This window comes from Mus musculus, chromosome 2, assembly GCF_000001635.26.
Source record: "Mus musculus strain C57BL/6J chromosome 2, GRCm38.p6 C57BL/6J".
NCBI classification, from domain to species: Eukaryota; Metazoa; Chordata; class Mammalia; order Rodentia; family Muridae; genus Mus; species Mus musculus.
In genome coordinates this window covers 95,014,486-95,032,719 of record NC_000068.7, presented here as the reverse complement: position 1 = coordinate 95,032,719, position 18,234 = coordinate 95,014,486, and positions in this window count along the sequence as shown.

Sequence of the window (18,234 nt, the reverse complement as noted above, 5' to 3'; positions counted from 1 at the left end):
TGTAGCGAGCCAAGGTTGCATAACTACTTCTGTATCCAGCTGTCCCTTGGTATGGGCCAGAATTCAAGCACAGACTTCAATAGGCATGGCACATTATGAATAGCGCAGAAACAAAAGAAAATCTAGTTATGATGAACATTATGGCATCACAGGAGGGGAGAGATATCATTTCTTCTACAAATAGGAAATCTCCAAACCAGAGACTTAATTTTTCCATGCAGTTACAAAACCAATAATACCAATACACTGCTTTGGGGGCAAATTGAACTCTAAACACTGAATTTGAAAAAAAAATCTCTAAAATTAAGAACAGCTAATTCTACCTTAAGATCAAGTAATAACTGCTAACACTTACTTTTATGTATAATCCCAGACATGAAGAGGGAAGTGGAACATTCTAAAATCCATTCCAAGACTCAGTTAGCTCCGGTCCTGTAATTGGATGAACCAATAGCCCTTTCGGGCTCCATGTTCCATTGTCTACTTCCTAACACCATCATAACTCTGTATTCCTATCTAGCTCAGAGTTAGCTTAATTTGGAAAAGGCAGTGAGCAGCAGCTTGGTAATCAAGGAGAAGGAGAAACAGGAGGAGAAGGAGCAGCATGAGCAGTTACAGCAGCATCAGGGGAAGAGGAAAAGGAAAACGAAGAGGGAAGAGGGAAAAGGAAAGAGGGGGAGAGGAAAAAGGAGAAGGAGCAGCGTAGCAGAATTTACTTAATTCTGGGCTATTGACTTAAGCTACCTAGATTCTGAATACTTCTCTGACTCTCCCAAGGCACTGCTGATTCTATATGTGTTGAGTCTTCCGTCTTTATGTACCAGACACTTCCCGGCTTCTGAGTAGAGCCTTCACTTCTCAACTCCTATCATATTTTAATATGTACTAAAGCCTGTATAAATATTTGTGATTTTAAAGTAACTATGTTATTTTAATTGAATTAAACTAATTTCAGATATCTTTAAAACTGAATTCTTAATTGATCCAATTTTGTTGTTGATCCAGTTTAAGCTGATCCCCATCTAGCTTACGAATGGATGATACTCAGTCTATGGTCATTGTGTTTGGCTTTGCCAATTACTAGGTGTTAACCTCTAATCTGCTTTTCTAACTGCTAGTCTAGCTACTTCCCCAGGAGTGTTCCTCAAATGCTTGCTGTTTCTCCTGCCATGTGCTCTCCTGGTGGCTTCCTCCTCCCTCATCTGTGTCCTTCTTCTCTTTTCACCCCACAACCCCCAACCAGGTAACAGGAAGCATGCCTACTTCTAATCCCTTCCAGTAATTGACTTTAGCCATTTTTATTTAGCCAATAGTTTTAAATTAAGGAACAAGTCTTTCACATCAAGCTTGTCAATGAGAATCCACTCATAGGCAACTAGACCTTCAGTTACAGAATTTAGTATTACAATACAGAGCAACAGACAAAACCTCAATGCATTTTAGATTTTTTTATCTCCTTACTTCTATGGCTATATATCATTTAATTCTTTTAAGATATCCAAAGGTCTTTTTCACACTTTCATAAGTAAATCTTACCTTGCTTCAGAGATCACTCATCAAGTCAGCTGTAAGTAAAACTCTATCATTCATTCATTTATTCATTAAACAAATACTTAGTAAACATCTACGCTGTACCAAGCTGTGTGAAAAGAATTAGTTAAAAATGGCCCGATTCTCACAGAACTTAAAAAATTATTGAGAAACTCTGATTATTAGGTAATCTGATCTTTCAACTCTAAGGAGTGTTGTGCTTTGCCAGTTCCAGGAAGGTTGACCTAGTGATCTGAGAATTTGCCCCTAGTGACGAAGAAATGAAAGGAAAAGAAGCAATCATTCAGTCAAGACAAAAGTAAGGAAAGGGCATGATAAGTGTACAGTGCACTGAGTGTAGATAGAGTCCCAGGAGGGAAAGGGTGAAAAGCATGTGACTGCAGCCGGACAGTGGTGCCAGGCCCAGGGAATATGCTCCATGCTGTGAGGGAACTGGAGCCAGACTATACTGCTCAAAGTAAAACATTTCATAATGTTAATTTTTAATATTAACACAAACATAAAGTCATGGCAATTTATTCACATAGTATAGAGATTATTCTGACCAACTAGTAGTGAATAAATTAGAGAAGGGGAATTGTTTAGGGAGGGGTAAGGAAAGTATAGCATCGGGCAGCTGGTTCTTTTCGCAGTAGAAAGCCTAAGGTGTGATGGGTAGTTACAATTGTAGTCAATAGAAAAAGAAGATGATGAAACCAAGACACACTTAGGAAGTAGAATCAGCATAGCATGGTGCTATAATAGCTGTCAGGAGTAAGAAAGGATGACCAGTGAGTCATGCCAGGTCTCCAGATGACATTGTAGATGATGGATTCAGTCACTGAATATGATGGTTCCCCTTGACTGCCAGCTTGATGAGATCTAAACTAACTATGGAAGCACGTCTCTAGATAAGTCTATAAAAGCCTATCAAGATTGGTTCATTGAGATGGGTGGCACCATTGCATAGGCTGGAGTCTAAATCTGTGTAAAAAGCAGAAAGCTTGATAAATATTATCATTTTTCTCTATGTTTTCTGATTGAAGATGCAATGCGACCAGCCTGTATCATATGCTTGCTACCATGTCCTGTCCATCATGATGAACTATAATCTGGATTTGGGAGCCAGAATAAGCCTTTCCTTCTTTTTGTTGCTTTACCCACGTTCTCTGTCATGACAATTACACAACAGAGGCAAAAGCTCGCAAGAGAAGGAGATGTGGAAGAAGAATAGACGTAGGAGATCATGGATCACTGCAGACATTTGAAATCTCGGATACTGAAGAAAGTTGAGGTAGACACAAGGTTTGTGTTAAACAGGGTTGAAGTGGTATAGCCTGTAAATCAGAGATATAAAAACTAATTTCCCATTCTAAGGACCTGTCACATAAAATACTAAGCCTCCACTTCTTAATATTTGACAGATTAACTAGAAGTACTTATCTTTTGAAAACGATTAAAGTTAAGAGAAATTTCAGTGAAGATGACAATTATCATGGAAGTTGTGTAAGAAAAGATACTCCAGAATATCTTTTTGGAAAATATGGAGGTAACTGGAAATTTATTAAATTTCAAAATAGTCAGGATGAGTTAGGGAGAGTCAAAAGCCACCCAGATGTCAGTTACCTACAATGGTTAGGTAAGCTATGACACCATGAGATTTTTCCTGGTTCCCCAAGTCATGAAATAAGATAAAGTCCTAAGAAGCCTGAGTGTGGGGAGACAACAGGCTTAGGGGACCTGTCAGAGAAGGAGGTGATGCGAATCTGGTCTCAAGGATTGCATTGGTTCTATACACATGAAGCCAGTAGGATATGCTGATTATATCCACTAAAAATAAAACTTAGAAAGTATTTTTAAATTCTCAAAAATCACTTGCCATCAAAATCTTCTCAAAATATGTTTATTTTGGGATGAGATAAAAGTCTTATTTCATTCTCACTAGCATATTTTGTTCAAGAAAGATATTTTTGTATGTAAACTTAAGAATAAATTAAAATAATCCTGGCATGAAAGGATTTTTTTTTTAGAAAATGAAATATATTTTAAAGTACTGCAGTAGGCTTGTATTTTTTCCCCAGAAAAATGAGAATATAATTGCACCAGGGTAGAAATTATGCTGTGATATGTATAAAGGCAATTCTGAATTATTTTTGCACAGATTGTTACAGGCCTTCCTCAATATTTAAATTTTAAATTGAAGCTGTTGTAGGTTTGGATGAGATGTCTCACACAGGCTCTCATATATGACCCCTTTATCTCTTGTTGGTAGTTTTGTTTTCAGAGCTTGTGGGATTTTGTTGGAGGGGTTATATAACATGACAGCAAGTTTTGAGAGTTTATACCCTCTCCCCACTCCCAGTTCATTCTCTCTACTTTTTATTTTTTTATTCACTTTTTGTCCAGATCACATGCCCCTCTCTCCTCTCTTCCAATTCCCACCCTTATGAATTGTTCCTCACCTTACAAATCACTTCTCAGAAAAGGGAAGATCTGCTTGGATACCACCCTAACCTGGGGCATCTTGTCTTAGCAGGACTAGAAGCATGCTCTCCAATGAGGCTCAACTAGGAAATCCAGGTAGGGGAAGGCAGGGAACAGAGTCTGAGACAGCCTCAGCTCCAGTTGATAGGGAACCCACATGAAGACCAAGCTGCACATTTACTACAAATGTGTAGGGGGTATAGGTCCAGCTCTTGCATGCTCCCTGGTTGGTGGCCTGGCTGTGTGAGCCCCCATTGTTCCAAATTATTTGACTGTGGATCTTCTTGTTGTGTCCTTGACCCCTCTGATTTTCTCACTTCTATCCTCCTCTCTCCCATGGTACTCCTGGGCTTCACCTGACTTCTGCAACCATCTTGCTGCTTTCTTTATGTGATTGAAGACATGAACACTCTGCTTCCTGCTCTAACCCACCTTCTGCCATGCTATCCTCATTATTATGGATGATCTCTCTGGAACTACAAGCAAAATTAAACTCCTCCTTTTTTAAGTTGTTTCTGGTTATTGTGTTTTATCACAACAACAGAAAAATAACTAATAGAGGGGCCAACCTTATTGATATAATTTGGTTCCTAGTATTCTCCAAAGGTTGGTGTCATAAAGGTTTGCTTCAAGAGTGGACAATACAGAGATATGGAAATTTTAAAGTCAGAGGCTAGTGGAAGGACTTTTGGTCACTGGGAATGTGCCTTTGAAATAGATTGTTGAATTCTTGTTTTTCTCTCTTTGTTTTCTTCTTGACCATTATGTGAAAAGTTTAGCTTCACCATATATTCCCTGCAAGAAATACATTATTACCCAAGCAACAGAGTCAACTGATTACAAGTTAATAAGTCTAAAACTGTGGGTCATCTGTCATCTTACACCTTTTCATAAGTTAACTATTTCATGTGTTTTATATGGTAGTGGAAGTAGAAAGCTAATATAGCTACATAATGCAAACTAATAACTATACATCCTCCAGATATCCAATTTCCCACCATTTCTCCCCTCTTTACTTCAATGGCAACATAGAATACACACATGCCATGTTCTCTGATTGGCATTAAATTATCATTTTCTGTAATTAATCATTATCAATAATAGGCAATGTCTTGTTTTTCTCTATATTACTAAGTAGATATATTAATAGGTTGAATCAGTAATTTCATTGTATGTATATGAAACAAATTTAAGATCTCAAAATATCACATTCCCTATCATTTTCTCATGTTATTAGAACACAAATTCTTATAGACTTACTTCATTTATGTTATCATTCATTCAATAATTGTTGACAGTATGTTACTCCTCATCTGGAAGGAAGCCTATGGACAGATTAGGACTATAACAAAGTGATTTTTCTTCAAATCTATAAAATGCTATCAATTCTCTTACTTAGTACAAGCTCAGTAACAGAAAGGAACCATGGAATGAACTTCAGACTTATGCTAAAGCTTTTAGCCTGAAAGTTGATGTAAAAATGTGTGTATAGATAAAAAGATGTGGGGATTTACTAAAAGCAGCAGTAATAGAATATGGATATAAATTTCCGGAGAGGACATTCAGAGACAGGCATTGTGGGAGGAGAGATGTTACCAAGAAAAGGAAGAAGTTAAGCAAACAGTGAGGTAAAGTAAAGGGAGAATGTAGAGATGGCGATAGCTTTGTCAGTTGAGGAGGCATTCAGAATGATGTAAATATATCATTAGAGAAACATACAGAAATGATGTAGTTTAGTGAGGTGAGGAGGCATATCAAGATGGCATGCATATCAGCTAAGGAGACATACAAAGAGGACCATAGTTATCGGCTTCAGTCCTCGATAACTTCTTATAGCATATATGAGCTCAGCCACACCTTTCACATCTTCTCCTCTACTAGATTAATGTTTCCTGTCTGTTCTATACTGCCCTAGTCCTGATACTCATTACTACTGCCATTGCTCATCTATTTGATACTTCTTCAATAGGCTATGGATGGTTTAAAAGCAAGGATGTATATATTGGATATTGGCCCTTTATCAGATGTAGGATTGGTAAAGATCTGTTCACAATCTGTTGGTTGCCATTTTGTCCTATTGACAGTGTCCTTTGCCTTACAGAAGGTTTGCAATTTTATGAGGTCCCATTTGTTGATTTTTTTTAAGATATTTTCTTTATTTACATTTCAAATGCTATCCCGAAAGTTCCCTATACCCTCCACCTGCCCTGCTCCCCTACCCACCCACTCCCATTTCTTGGCCCTGGCGTTTCCCTGTACTGGGGCATATAAAGTTTGCAAGACCTAGGGTCCTTGATCTTAAAGCATAAGCCATTGTTGTTTTGTTCAGGAAATTTTCCCCTGTGCCCATGTGCTTGGGGCTCTTCCCCACTTTCTTTTCTATTAGTTTCAGTGTATCTTGTTTAATGTTGAGGTCCTTGATCCACTTGGACTTGAGCTTTGTACAGGGCGATAAGAATGGATCAATGTGCATTTTTTTTTTACATGCTGACCACTAGTTGAACAGCACCATTTGTAAAAATTGCTGTCTTCTTTCCACTGGATGGTTTTAGTTCCTTTGGCAAATATCAAGTGACCATAGGAGTATGGGTTCATTTCTGGATCTTCAATTCTATTCCATTGACCTACCTGCCTATTACTGTACCAATATCATACAGTATTTTATCACTATTGCTCTGTAGTACAGCTTGAGGTCAGGGATGGTGATTCCCCCAGAAGTTCTTTTATTGTTTAGAATAGTTTCCAATATCCTGGGTTTTTGGTTATTCCAAATAAATTTGCAAATTGCTCTTTCTAATTCTATGAAGAATTGAGTTGGAATTTTGGAGGAAATTGCATTGAATCTATAGATTGCTTTTGACAAAATGGCCATTTTTACTATATTAGTCCTGCCAATCCATGAGCATGGGAGATTATTCCATCTTCTGAAATCTTCTTCAATTTCTTTCTTCAGAGACTTGAAGTTCTTATCATGTAGATCTGTCACTTACTTGGTTAGAGTCACACCAAGGTGTGTAGTATTATTTGTGACTATTATGAAGGGTATAGTTTCCCTAATTTCTTTCTCAGCCTGTTTATCCTTTAACAGGCTAGAGTAGAGGAAGGCTACTGATTTGTTTGAGTTAAGTTTATATCTAGCCACTTTGCTGAAGATCTTTATCAGCTTTAGGATCTCTCTGGTGGAATTTTGGGGGTCACTTAAGTATACAATCATATCATCTCCAAGTAGTATTATTTTGACTTGTTCCTTTCCAATTTGTATCCCTTTGACCTACTTTTGTTGTCTAATTGCTCTAGCTAGAACTTCAAGCATTATATTGACTAGATAGAGAGTGGGCAGCCTTGTCTACTCTCTGATTTTAGTGGGATTGCTTCAAGTTTCTCTCCATTTAGTTTGATGTTGGCTACTGGTTTGCTGTATATTGCTTTTACTATGTTTAGGTATGGACTTTGAATTCCTGATCTTTTCAAGACTTTTAACATGAAGGGATGTTGAATTTTGTCAAATGCTTTTTCAACATCTAATGAAATGATCATGTGCTTTTTTTTCCTTTGAGTTTGTTTATGTAATGGATTATGTTGAAAGATTTCTGTATATTGAACCATCCCCGCATCCCTGGGATGAAGCCTACTTGATTGTGGTGAATGATAATTTTGAAGTGTTCTTGGAATCTGTTGCCAAGAATTTTATTGAGTATTTTTGCATCAATATTCATAAGGGAGATTGGTCTGAAGGTCTATTTCTTTATTTGGTCTTTCTGTGGTTTAGGTATAAGCATAATTGTGGCTTCATAGAATGCATTGGGTAGTGTTCTTTCTGTTTCTATTTTGTGGAATAGTTTGAAGAATATTAGTATTAGGTCTTCTGAGAGGCTCTGCCAGAGCTTTACAAATACAGAGGTGGATGCTTGCAGCTAGCCTTTGGACTGAGTGCCTGGTCCCTAATAGAGGAGTTAGAGAAAGGACTGAAGGAGTTGAAGGGGTTTGAAACCCCATAGGAAGAAAAATAATATCAACCAACCAGACCTCCCGGCATATCCAGGGACTAAGCCATCAACCGAGGCCTACACATGGCTCCAGCTGCATATGTAGCAGAGAATGGCCCTGTCTGGCATCAATGGAAATAGAGGTCCTTGGTCTTATGAAGGCTCAATTGATGTTCAGTGTAGGGGAATCAAGGGCAGGGAGGTGGGAATGGATGTGTGAGTGGAAGAACACCCTCATAGAAGCAGGGAAGGGAGGATGGGATAGGGGGTTTCTGGGAGGAGGGGGGAACTAGGAAAGGGAATAACATTTGAAATGTAAATAAAAAAATATCCAATTTAAAAAAAAAGCAAGGGTGTGGTGGCATAAACCTTTAATCTCAGCACTCAGGAGGGAGAGAGTGGCAGATCCCTGAGGTCAAGACCAGCCTATCTATAGAGCAGATATAGTTCAAGATAGCCAGAGCTATGCAGAGAAACCCTATCTAGAAAAAATTAAAACAACAAAATTAAATAGAAGATAGATAGATAGATAGATAGATAGATAGATAGATAGATAGATAGATGAACAAGGATACTATTATAAACTGAATAGCTTAGGTTCTGTTATACTGAATGTCAAAATGTCCAAGAGGATGATTACCAAGATCACATTCTGAAAGTAATGGCCTCACAACATACAGATCTCCAAACCCCACTAGAATGGCCCTCCAATAGTAAGTGGAGGGAGGTGATCAGATGTTATCTCCTAGCTCATGTCCTAATCCCTAGAATTGATGAATATGTTACTTTAAATGTTAAAAGAAGTTTTGAATGTCTGCGTAAATAATCTTGAGACTGAGAGATAGTTGTAAGATATCTGGGCAAGGCCATTACACCACAAGAGTAGTTAGTAGGAGAGGGACTGCAGAATGAGCAGACGGAGAGAGGAAACAATATTGGAAACAGAGGTCGTGGAAAAAAGAAAATTCTAAGTTCCAGATTTGAAGATGTAGAAAGAAGTCATACATAGGAGATAACACAGAAGATGGCCTATGGAAACAGGAAAAGGTAAGGACATGAGAAAATCCAGTTCTGCTGATGGACTGACTCCAGAGAAACTGGTTTTGGATTTATAACTTCTAGAACAACAACAACAAAAATGTATGTTTTGACCCATCAGTATTACAATCATTTATTATAGCATAAGAAATAAGAAGTTAATATATATCATCTTCTTTCCCTGATACCTGATAATTTTTCCTTGGTATAATAAGAAGGCTTCATTTCACCAAAATGACTGTACAATGAAAATAAGTAAGCAGACAGGAGAATATCAGCAGGGCAATCCCATATAAGGGCTGCTGCATCTCCCTTTCCTCCTGAAGTCAAGGCTGTCTTAACTTCCTCTTTGGTGATGGGAAATTTCTCAGTATCACAGGTTCAAGACTAAAGACAGAGAACAAGGCAAGAAAGACAAGAAAAGTTCAGACTGTCCCTCTTCCTCTTAGGTAACATGTGGATGATTATCTCTCTTTCTGAGAGGCACTCTGGAGTCTTGTTGGGATTTCAGAGGCAGCTCCATGAGGAGAGAAAGTTGACCCACAGTGCTGAAGGCAAGATTATGATTCTCTCCTACTGTGATTAGGGGAGAGTCAAGCTACACACCCATGGATCTGCTTACTCTGCATCACAGGGGGAAGGCTAACAAACTACTGCTGACTACCTGGATTCCATCTAAGGGTTTCCAGTTGTCCCTTTACTAAAGCTCAATGAGATGATACCTACCTGACAAAGGTTCCAAACTCTATGCCATAGAGTGTAAACATTCAGTTTCTGATACAATAAACCTCAAATTCCCAGGAAGATGACTCACCAAGATTATGTTCAGAATCATCAACCTGGTCTCTCTGTCCTTCACGCTGCAGATCTCCAAACACCATTGAAAAGGCCCACCAATAGTAAGTGGATGAGATTGCTCATTCGTTATCTCCCAAGCAAACATCTGCCTCTCCTCTCTATGGATTATGCTAGTTCCATAACACTAACATCTGTAATAGCAGCTAGTTTTCAAAGCTCTATTACCATATTATCCCACTTCCTAAATAATTTAATAGGGCCTAGAATTTCGCCACCTACTTAAGCTCCGGGTTGTAACAGAGTTAAAATTCAAACCCATACCCCTATGACCCTGGAAATTACCCTCTAACTAGGTGTTATGGAATATCTCTTGCACACATTCATGACTCACTTTCTTATACATACACAATCATTGGCATGAGTCTATTGTGGTCTGAAGAGTTTGAGTGCAAAGGTGATCTCCTTTTTTATTTTGATATCCCTCCCACTTCACACAGTGGCGAACATTTCCACGGCACCTGTTGTACTAAACACCATTTCAAGAATGCTACATGAATGAGCTCATCTCATTCTCTGGGCAACACTACAATGTAGGTACAATTTTAAGGTTTTGGATCACAGCACAAGTGAGTGGCAGTCCCATCTGTCCCTTTAACCTATACATCCTTCTGCCATTGAAAACAGTAGTAAATGTCTACAGTTATAATGTCTAAGCCTTTTGGGGTCATCAGTGTTTCATAGCCATGATTCTCCTAAACAAGTATATAGCGTCCAGGCATGAGCCTGAACCAATAGACAAGACAAAAAAAAAAAACCTAACCTAGCAGTCTGTGTCTCTTTTCATCTGCCATCACCATTGCAGGGCTCATCTCTGTTATTACCTGTCAGGCTTTCACAGTGAATGTTAATATTATCACTTACATTTCTGCAGGAAAGAAGCTCGTTTCAGTTATTCAGAATATCAATTGCCCCTAGGTTTTCAGAGACCAGAAGGCTGCTCAATAGCCTGAGAGAATTCTTAAACAAACAACAGATTCAGTGAAGGCAAGATATAGTTGATCCCTAGTTATCTGGCATAAACGTTGATAGTCTCATTATAAATATCGCCATGTAAGAAAGTTGTAAATTGCATTATCGGAAAGACTGGGTCTGTAGTTAATGTGATAGTTATTAATCTGACATTAGAAAGTCTCTGACCCAATGAGTGTGAAAAATCTTGAGTTAAAGAGCAAAGCCAGATATATCGAGGGTGACATGCAGAAAACAGCTTTTCACAAGCTGATCAGAGAGAGAGGGACAGTTAGAAGCAAGGCTTCTAAGTATATTCTCATCTAAGCATAGAGAAATTGTCTATTCCATTTGACAGGATATAATAACGTTGACTGAATATTTCAAATAGGAGACATTTTAGACTCTGAGATCTAATCAACACATACAGTGAATGACCAGTCCTGAGTTGTGGAAAGAAAAAAAGTTACCGGTAAAGGTCAGTCTAAAGAAAATGGATTTTAAATCTAAATTCAATCATCTGATCTGAGATTGACTCACGAAGCTTGATCTGAGGAAAAAAGGAAGTTATTTACCCAAATTCAGTATTACATTTAACAGTAACCAGAGAAAATCGAGAAAGAACCGCTTGGCCCTTGCTCAAGACTGCTACTCCATCTATAGCAAAAGGCTAACATCACTTCTGCCCTCATGTGATATTCAATGACGTGGGATGTACCTCCCATATAACCACTCACCAACATGCTTCTCTTTGCACATCTTCAGACCACAGATCTTATCACAGAAAACTGGTTAAATATAGAGAAGGGCCTTATTTGTTAAAAACTGGCTTACTCTTGCCTTGACATGTTCCACATATTCAATGTGTTTAGGCACCTTCTCATTTACTCCTTCCTCTTGCCTGGTGATTTTGCAGCAAAAGCCTATCTATACCTGCCCCCAGTGATTGGGTCAAGGTAGTCTGGTTTATGACAAGAGCTTCCAGAAACTTCAAACAACATTCAACATGCTGAGTATCACTTGAAAAAAACAGGGTAGCCAAGAATGAGTGCATTCTCCCAGTGTGATGTCTCACAAGATTTAGCATCCCTTTCCTTTCTTACACAAAGCCACATTTCCTGTACAACCCTCACAATACATCAGTAGTTTTCATGTCTCAGACATGTATATATGCATATAAATTATGAGAATCATAAATCAAACAGATCCAAAGATTGAGTTCTACAGAAAAGCAAACCAGATTGCCAGAAAGAACACCCCTGAATACCTTTCCATCGGCTGGCAGTCTGTACAGCCTACTGAAGGTTTCTTAGCCCCATCATCAGAATTGCTCAGGAGGCTGGAAGCTCCTCCCTGCCCTGCCAAATCCAGTTCAGCACAGCCTGTCCAAGCAGAAAAAAAAAAAAAGGCTAAAAGTTACTTGTGCTGTGTCCCAGAAACTCCTTTATTGTTTCACTTTAGGGACTCATTGACATTTCTATTTCTTATTAATCAGTTTTAATATATTTTACAAATGGTTCTGGTAGCAGAATTGCCGGGCTTCTGCATTTACAGAACTCACCTCGCTTCCCAAATATCCCATTTGGCAGAACATGTGTCATTTTCTATAAATATTGAAAAATCAATAACCTCTGCCAGAAACCCTATATTTGTTCAAATCCCAGGCAAGATAAATGATGAATAGAAATACCACTCTTCTTTAAAATTCAGAAGCAAGGCAGATGTGATTGTTTATTCCTTTGATGTTTCCACAGTGTGTCTGGCTTCCATAATCAGAGACTCAGCCTGACCTCCTCCTCCTGCTTCTGTTGCATTTAATTCTTTCAGAATTTCCTTTAAATTAGCTTTTAGATGGGGTGTGCCATCTTCCCAAGTGGGAGAAGCCAAGATCTACAGAGGAGCAGGTGGACAGGGCTGGGAAGAATGGCTTGAAGAGTAAACACACTTCTCCACCATTATATCATGACAGCTGCTGCCACATCAGTCTCTAAAGGGGGGTTGTTTGATTGGTTTGGTTTGGTTCTTTTGACCATGCACCAAACTCATTTTTAAAAAATGAGACCACTTTCACTCCTCTCTCATTCTTTCTCATCCCTCTCTCCCTCACATAGTATATAGACACACAGACAGACAGGATAGATGGATGGTAAAGACAGACAGACAGACAGACAGATAGACAGACAACAGGTGATACAACTGTTGGCAGCATAGCATGCTAATCATCAGTAACCTTGTAAGCCAACTGGAACTGAAGCACTCTCATTGCTACTTCCTAGCAGCAGGGTATAGTATTGAATTAATGGTCCTAGTCCTAGAAAAAAACAGAACTCAAAGTATCATTCTGTGCTGGGAAGATGTCTCAGAGGTTAAAGCTCTTACTGCATAAGCCTGGTCTCTTGATCTTGAATCCCAAGAACCTAAGTAAAGCTTAATGTACCACTTCATCTGTAATCCTAGTCCTGCCCTCCTGTGCTTCACCACCCCTGCTCCCTATGGTGAGATGAAAGGTGGAGGTAGGAGAATGACAGGAAGCTCGTGGGCCAATTAGCTTGCCATACACCATGTGACAGTAAACAACAAAGACATCCTGCCTCAAACAAGGTAGAATGGAAGAACTACCATCAAAGGTTGTCCTCTGACCTCTACATACAAGCTGTGACACAGGTGGGTCTGTATACTTGAGCACATCATACTTCATATTGTGCATACACACAATAAACAGGCATACACATAACATATACACACACAAACATACATATATACAAGCACACATACACACAGATGTGGTTTCTGCTAAGATTGTGTTACTCTCTAATATCATAAAGTAAAAAAACTGTTAAGTCAAATTAATATAAATTGAAAACCATCTGTGTATATGCATGCTATATAATATTATATATATATATATGTAAATTTTCATGTTGCATACTTTCACTAAATATTATCAGAATATGCATTATATATGCAAGGACTATTATTTAAATGCTTTTTTTAAAACAGAGAGAAATAATACAAGCCAAAATATACTTTTGCTTTCCTAATGGCTTATCTTGCAGCCATTTTCAAGACAATTACTTTCAATCTTATTTTGAAAAAGACAAAAGCCTTTTCTGTAAATAGCCCAATGATAAGCAGCTCATTTTTGTCAGGTCACAAAGTTTCTCTCTCTACTAATCAATTCAGCAATTTTAGCTTAGATACAGCCCTATAAAACTCTTAAACCCACATGCATAGTTATGTTCTGATAAAACTTCACTTATAAAAACTAGTAGGAGGCCAGAGAGGACCCTGGAAAGCTGGAAGTTGCCAAGGTCTGGTTTAGAATATGATGAAAAAATATTGAAGACAGTGGTGGGAAGGAAAGCCTGTAAGAGCTACTGCAAACATATGCAAATCCTTTTTTTTTTTTCATTTGTGCTTACTTATTCTGTATTCATTCTTCTCCAAACCCAGAATTATGCTATTTTTATGTGCTTTTGTGTGTGAGTCTGGGCAGGGGAAGTAGTGGGTAGCAGGCACATGTACAGGCTGGTGTGGTAGCCAGAGGGTGGCTTTAGTTGTTGGTCCTCAGATGCTCTCCTCCTGTTTGGGGTTGTTTGCTTTTGTTTCATCTTGGTTTTGTCTTGTCTTGTATTTTTTGTTTTTTTGTTTTGTTTTGTTTTGTTTTGTTTTGTTTTGTTTTGTTTTAGATAGCATATCTTAGTAGCCAGGAATTCACCAACACAGCCAGACATCCTGGCCAGTCTCTACGTCTCCAACGCTGGGATGTGATGTCTGGCTTTTTGCGTTTAGGTTCTGGGGATGGAGCACAGCTCCTCGTGCTTTCAAGGCAAATGCTTTACTAATGGAGGCACATCACCAGCCCTATGCTATACACGTCATGGCTACAATATGTGCTTCCTTATTTTAGAACATGGGGAACAAAATACCCATGGAAGGAGTTACAGAGACAAAGTTCAGAGCTGAGACAGATGAAAGGACCATCCAGAGACTGCCCCACCCAGGGATCCATCCCATATATAACCATTAAACCCAACACTATTGCATATGCCAGCAAGATTTTGCTGATAGGACCCTCTTGTGAGGCTATGCCAGTGCCTGGCAAATACAGAAGTGGATGTTCACAGTCATCTATTGGATGGAACACAGGACCCCTAAAATAGGAGCTAGAGAAAATACCCAAGGAGCTAAGGGGGTCGGCAACCCTATAGGAGAATGAACCAACAAGTACCGCCCCCCCCCCCCGAACTGTGTCTCTAGTTGCATATGTAGCAGAGGATGGCCTAGTTGGCCATCAATGGGAGGAGAAGCCCTTGGCCTTATGAAGATCATATGCCCCAGTACAGGGAAATGCCAGGGCCAGGAAGCAGGAGTGGGTGGGTTGGGGAGCAGAGTTGAGGGAGGGTATAGGGGACTTTCAGGATAGCATTTGAAATTTAAATGAAGAAAATATCTAATAAAAATGAAATGAAAAAAATAAATAAAATAAGGATAAGAGATCAATACATATGATGCAAACAGCCTAGAGCCATTCTTTGATGGCCTAAATTCAGATATGCCTAAAATCACTATAGCTACAGATGTGCAGCAGCCTCTGAATTCTTTCCTAGATTTAGTTAGTTGCTGTTAGGTTCTTTACTTTCAGCCAGTATAGTATGTGGTGTAAATTGAGTCATAATTCTTTATTCCATTTAATATGAATATATCCCAACGAAAGAACTTTTCTTTCATTTTAAAAGTGAGGAAATTGCAATGGGGAGATGCAAATCACCCAACAGAATACTTCCAGCAAACAGCAGTGACAAGCTGTGTGTTCTAATGGGACTGACTTCGATGTGCAGGAAATCTAGGTGGCCATGACATGGAGAGAGTGTCTCCTGCAAACCCATAAATCTGGGTGCAGCTTCACAAAATAATGAGCACACAGAATGAGTTCCAGAAGCCACCACTTGTGTCCCTGAGTTAAATTCCTATTTAACTAAGAGAAAATAGGTATCGACCACAGTTGGCTTGATTGCAAATGTCAGGCTCTTTGAATTATTAGGAACTGCAATGAAAAATTGATTATATTTAAAACATCCGGTGAAAAGTTTTACAATCACACATTAAGAAATGGTGTTAAGCAAATAAGAACTAATTGTTCTCAGCTGCACTGGTAATAACCTTGTCTGCCCTCCTGTACGATGCATATTCATTTCGTTTGATCAGGAAAGTAAATAAAAATAAAAAGCCCTAGATATCTTTCACATCCAATCCCTATAATTCTAAGCTACAGAGGCCAGAGAGCAATGAAACCATGAATGCTTTCACTGAAAAGTTTCTTCCTAACCAGGAACTGGACTGAGAACATCAAGAAAGCCATAGGAAAATGATATATGCCGCATAGTAGGTGTGCATCAAAAAAAAAATTGCAGTGTTAGTTTGAGGGCAAGTTATATGAGTTATCTGCAAGGCAAGTGCATTTTCTGTCTTGTGTCATAGCCAGCATCAACTGGATACAACGTGACCCAGAGAACAAAATCCCACCTAATCCATTGACCTCATCATCTCGGGAATCATGAAAAGTGTGATTAGTTATCTGGTCAGCTCCCCACTGCTCTCATGGAATATTTTATCTCTTTTCTGATTTGTCTCCTGAACTTGTCAAAGTGGGTGAGGTTCTGCTGAATTAACAAACCATACCACAATGTTCAATTTCTTACAATTATGTTTCCTTTCTCATCTGGGAAAAAAAGAAATGAACTTCTTGGAATCTGAATGTGAGTCTCCGCCAAGTGGACAGAAGCTCACCCTCTCCACATGAGAAGTCACCACCATACTGGGCCACATTAGTGAGCATCGTATGCCACATGTGACTTGAGGGTAGACCCTTATTTGGATGATTGATTGAAGGCTGATTTGGAATTGTGCGTTTCTATTCCAAAATTGCCAAGACCCTTCATCTCAACAACAGGACACATGCTATCTGTGTCACTGTCATGAATGTTCTGGTTATCTGTTCCATGACATCTTTGCAAATTTAACCACTTCATAACATAATCACACTCAGGGACAAATGTTCTACCTTCAAGAACTTAAACTTGAACACCCTGCTTTCCAGTTCCACCTTGGTATCCTCCCCTTCCTAATATGCAGTGTCACACTCAGTCTGTTCTCCAAACTGATCTACATCTCTGAAAGAGCCAACCTAAAACCCTAAAGCCTGCCAGAGGGTGTCTGTAGCTCGATGACTGTAAAATGCAGCTGTGTATCACAGTTACTGTTCAAAGATCCTGATGCCACACTATATCCCTGTGGTAATGAAGTGCAGAGAAGTTTATAAGCACTGACCTAATGAGAGCTGTGACTATGGTAGGTGAAATGGTAGGTGAAGTACTTCAAGAAGAGGGAAGACAGTGGCCAACACCCACAAGGTAGCTCACAACTGTCTCTAACTTCAGTTGCAGAAGGTCACATGCCTTCTTCTGGCCTCTGCTTAGGGCCCCCTCAATTGATAGTGTCTCTCACTGAGGTATCTTCACACTAGTTAAGGGATGAAACTTTCTACGCACCTCTTCGCCCAGTGAGCATGTTATAACTCCTCCTGGCATAGACATGGTCGCTTAACATATTCCCAGGGGAAGTTTCTTGCTTTCTTTTCCCCTCTCAAAATAGAATTCTTCAACAGGAAAATAAATTTCTAGGAGCATCATCTAAGACCAAATCCTTCCTCTTACCTCTTGGTATCAGGAAGCCAACTCACAAGTTAAGTATTTCGAAACTTTGAAAGCTGTTTTCCAACTTTATGTTAACTTGAAATCAGACATGATGAGACCATTTCTGCCAAGAATATTAGAAAATCTTATATATTGAGACCTCAAAGCAATAAAGCCAGTTTATTCCTAAACTTTTATTATTTATGGAGTACACAAAATTTTCCAATTCTTTATATTTGAATTGAGATTTCATTGTAATATTATAAAGTCCTGCTTTCCTCACTCTGTATTAAAAATTCAGAAGCACAAAATGCTTAAACAGCTTGCCTATCACAACTAAGATTCAAGCACAGAGCACACTCCTAGTTTATATATAACCTCTTCCCAAAGCAGCACTTTACTTACAAGGCTAACAATTTGTAAACCCAAAGCAAAAGTTGTAATTGTTTTCTGCTTGATTCATTTGTGTCTTTTATTCATCAATAAATATTTACTGACTACTCTGCTCTGGGGATTAGGATTACCATGATAAATAAGACATAGTTCCTGCTGTCAAGAATTCCTCCACAAGTTGAGGAAGAAAATCATCTTAACAGATAAATCATAGCAGAATGTGATGTTTAAAGCCCTGAGCCTTCGTTTATTCTCTCCACTGGGAAGAAATCGGGTTTGTGCCCATGAATTGAGCCCCTAAA